General features: G+C 38.0%; 1 non-coding gene across 1 annotated transcript; it reads right to left on the bottom strand.

Moving 5' to 3' along the window:
* Nucleotides 1–3727: 3727 nt before the first annotated feature.
* On the bottom strand, nucleotides 3728–3834 carry LOC147348387 (U6 spliceosomal RNA). The gene has a single exon (XR_015152007.1). It is a non-coding gene; the product is annotated as a U6 spliceosomal RNA (small nuclear RNA).
* Between the last annotated feature and the right edge of the window lie 386 nt (nucleotides 3835–4220).

Here is a 4220-nt window from a genome sequence, read left to right as displayed (position 1 = left end):
CTTTTCTGTGCATTTTCGTAATTGAGCACCTGGCTTGACATGATTTTTCCGCATTTACCTTTTCTTTAATATTCTATTTTCTCACCATTGCTGTTTCCATCAAGAACCCCCTTTGCCTTTAGTTAGATCCAGTGAGTCCTGGACACCATGGTTCCTTCAACATTGTTATTATATATTTATAGCCTAACTCCTGTATATCAGTTAAAATGCCATCAATGATGTGGAAATTTAAGTTACCTCTTCTGCTTTTTCCCCCACTTTTAACTATGGCTCTGACTTGACCAGCGAGTCTGGTGTCATGCATAGAGTTATACCATTTTGTGTTTTGGATGGACTGAATTTATCTACCAATCTCAGAGTCACAAGATGTGAGTTTGCATTCCATTCTGCCATAGACTTGCTGTGGGATATCAGGGGGTTCACTTAATCTCCCCTGAGCCTCCTGATTCCTTATCTGTACAATGGGTACAATAGTTTCTCACCCACTTCACAGTTATGAAAATGAAAGTAAATGTTTTGCGATAAGTAGAGTACTGTATCATATAAGCAACCTTTGTCCTTACTATTGTTATGGATGATTTTCTAGGAGTTTACCATCAGTATTAAAATAATAGTATTATGGAATCCTGAGATTGGCTGGGTCACTGGAACACAGGAAAGGGTGTCGTTGGAATATTGTAGAGTGGGCAAGGTGAGAGAAGTAGAGCTAAAGTACCCAAGGTGCTAAAGAACATGGATGTTTAATGCATGAGACTCAGATGCTGGGTCCTGTCTTTAGCCCCAAGATGAGGGCACCCTGTCTTCCTTAGCAATGCCTCTCCTATCTTTCTCATCTTAAAGCTCACTGTCAGCTTTCTCATTTCCTTCTCATTTGCTATAGCACTAGCCATCCATACCACTCCGTGTTATTGCCAGCCTTTGGGGTCAGTGTTCCAGATTTTGGTCATTTTAATGGGTATGTAGTGGTATCCTCGCTGTGGTTTTAATTTGCCTTTGCCTGATGCCATATTAAATGGAGCACGTTTTCGTATATTAATACTTCTTTGTCATCTGTGTATCTTCTTTGGTGAGGTATTTGTTAAGTTCTTTGGCCCATTTTTTATCAGGCTGTTGTTTTCTTATTCTTGAGTTTTAAGAGTTCCTTGTATATTTTGGATAACAGTCTTTTATCACATGTATCTTTTGTAATATTTTCTCGCAGTCTGTGTCTTGTCTTCTCATTTTCTCATCACTGTTTTTCACAGAGCAGAAAATTTTAATTATAATGGCATCTAGTTTGTCAATTATTTTTTTGATGGATTGTACATTTCATATTCTACCTAAAATTCACCACCATCTGCAAGGTCCTCTTAATTTTCTCCTATGTTATCTTTTAGGAGTTTTCTACTTTTGTATTTCATATTTCAGTATGTGATCCATTCTGAGTTAATTTCTGCGAAGGGTGTAAGATCTGCGTCTAGTTCATTTTATAACACACGAATGTCCTGTTGTTGTGGTATCATTTGTTGAAGAGACTCCCCTTGCTCCCTTGTATTGCTGTTACTTCTTTGTCAAAGACCCCTTGACTGTTTTTACGTGGGTCTGTTTCTGGATCCTGTATTCTGTTCCGTTGACCTATCGGTCTGTTCTTCTACCCAAATACCATGCTTTCTTGATTAATGTAGCTTTTTAGTAAGTCTTGAAGTCAGACAGTGTCAATTCTTTAGTTTTTTTTTTTCTATCTCAGTATTGTATTGGCTGTTTTGAGTCTTTTGCTTTTCCATATAAACTTTAGAATCTGTTTGTTGATACCCTGTAAAATAACTTGCTGGGATTATGATTGAAATTGAATTGAATCAACAGATCAAGTTGGAAAGAACTGACATCTTCACAATATTGAATCTTCCTATCGTGAACACAGAATGTTTCTCCATGTATTTAATTCTTCTTTTCTTTCTTTCTGAGTTTGTAGTTTTCCTCATATAGCTCTTGTACATATTTTGTTGGACTTACAACTAAGTGTTGGGTGGGCCAAAATGTTTGTTCGGGTTTTCGGTAATGTCTTAATGGAAACATCTTTCTTCCTAATATGTACATTCAGAGTTATAAATAAAATTCCCTCTTAGCTCTGCTTTAATTTCATCCCACAAATTTTGGTAAGTTGTATTTTGACTTTTATTTAGTTCAAAATATTAAAAAAAAAAACCTTTCTTTCTTGAAGTTTCTTCTGTAACCCATGTGTTACTTAGAATTGTGTTATTTAATCTCCAACTATTTTGGAATTTCCAAAAGAAGATAGATGATCTTTCTGTTATTAATTTCTAGTTGATTCCATTGAGAGAGGGGTGTTGACATCTCCAGCTATAATAGTGGATTTCTATATTTACTCCTTGGAGCGGGTTGCCATTTCCTTCTCCTGTGCATGAAAGTGAAAAGTGAAAGTGAAGTCGCTCAGTCATGTCTGACTCTTAGAGACCCCATGGACTGTGGCCCACCAGACTGCTCTGTCCATGGGTTTTTCCAGGCAAGAGTACTGGAGTGGGGTGCCATTGCCTTCTCCTATATTTACTCCTGCAGTTCTGTCAGTTTTTGCCTCATATAGTTAGATGTTTTGTTGTTAGGTACATATGCATTAAGGACTGTTATGTCTTGGAAAATTGACTCCTTTATCATTATGTAATGTTCACTCCACTTTATTCCTGATGTCTTTCTTTGCTTTAAAGCCTGCTCAGTGTGGCATAAATTTAGCTTTTTAGAATTAGTGTCAGTATGGTTTATTTTTCTCCATCCATTTGCCTTTTTGAAGATTTAAAAGACTCTAAGGGGATGTGGAAACACCAGGGTGGTGTAAACTGGGGTCCCTAAATCAATGAGTGGTGAAGAACCACCTGTTAACCAGAAGGTTTGCCTTCACCTGTTAGATGAGCAAGAGGAAAACATTAATTTCCTTAAATCACAGACATTTTAAAATGTATTACCTCTTCAGTTCAGGTCAGTCGCTCAGTCGTGTCTGACTCTTTGAGACTCCATGAATCACAGCACGCCAGGCCTCCCTGTCCATCACCAACTCCTGGAGTTCACCCAGACTCATGTCCATCGAGTTGGTGATGCCATCCAGCCATCTCATCTTCTGTCATCCCCTTCTCCTCCTGCCCCCAATCCCTTCCAGCATCAGAGTCTTTTCCAATGAGTCAACACTTTGCATGAGGTGGCCAAAGTACTGGAGTTTCAGCTTTAGCATCAGTCCTTCCAAAGAACACCCAGGACTGATCTCCTTTAGAATGTACTGGTCTCCTTGCAGTCCAAGGGACTCTCAAGAGTCTTCTCCAACACCACAGTTCAAAAGCATAAATTCTTTGGAGCTCAGCTTTCTTCACAGTCCAACTCTCATATCAATACATGACCACTGGAAAAACCATAGCCTTGACTAGACGGACCTTTGTTGGCAAAGTAATGTCTCTGCTTTTCAATATGCTATCTAGGTTGGCCATAACTTTTCTTCCAAGGAGTAAGCGTCTTTTAATTTCATGGCTGCAGTCACCATTTGCAGTGATTTTGGAGCCCAAAAAAATAAAGTCTGACACTGTTTCCACTGTTTCCCCATCTATTTCCCATTATCTCTTAGCATTATCTAAATAAGAAATTTATCATTGCTAGCATTGTTTTTTTTTTTTTTTTTTTAAATGTTAGCTCATATCTTTATTAACCAATATACAATTACTTGTCTTCTGGTTTGTTGAAACAATAGAAAAATATGGAACGCTTCACGAATTTGCGTGTCATCCTTGCGCAGGGGCCATGCTAATCTTCTCTGTATCGTTCCAATTTTAGTATATGTGCTGCCGAAGCGAGCACTAGCATTGTTAATTTATATAGTTTTTTCTCTTTTTTGATATTGATCAGCCATGGTATTTATTGGCTTCTTTCCTGTTGGTGTCTCTCTCTGGTGGGCCTGCATTTATACCTTCCTCTGCTCTGCTACATCATTTGCCTTTCTTTATGCGTTTTCTCTCTTCAAGTGCTGTGATTCAGGGTTACAAATATCTGCAAGTTTCACCAAAGTTGGATTTTTTTCTGTATTATTTTTTATAGTAATTTCTAGGAGAAGAATCAGGATGGAAATATCTTTACTGTCTCCTCTACTCTGTCCTCTTGAAACTCAAGTCCCTTGAGTTATTCTTAGATGTGTTTAGGTTGTAAATTCTTCTTGGACCAGGATAGTGTCTCTTTTGTATTCTCTC

Source organism: Bos grunniens, chromosome 22 (genome assembly GCF_055505025.1).
Source record: "Bos grunniens cultivar Pamir isolate PY7600 chromosome 22, Bosgru_T2T1.0, whole genome shotgun sequence".
NCBI classification, from domain to species: domain Eukaryota; kingdom Metazoa; phylum Chordata; class Mammalia; order Artiodactyla; family Bovidae; genus Bos; species Bos grunniens.
Note: the sequence above shows the minus strand (reverse complement) of the source record. Positions and strands in the feature narration are given on the sequence as shown.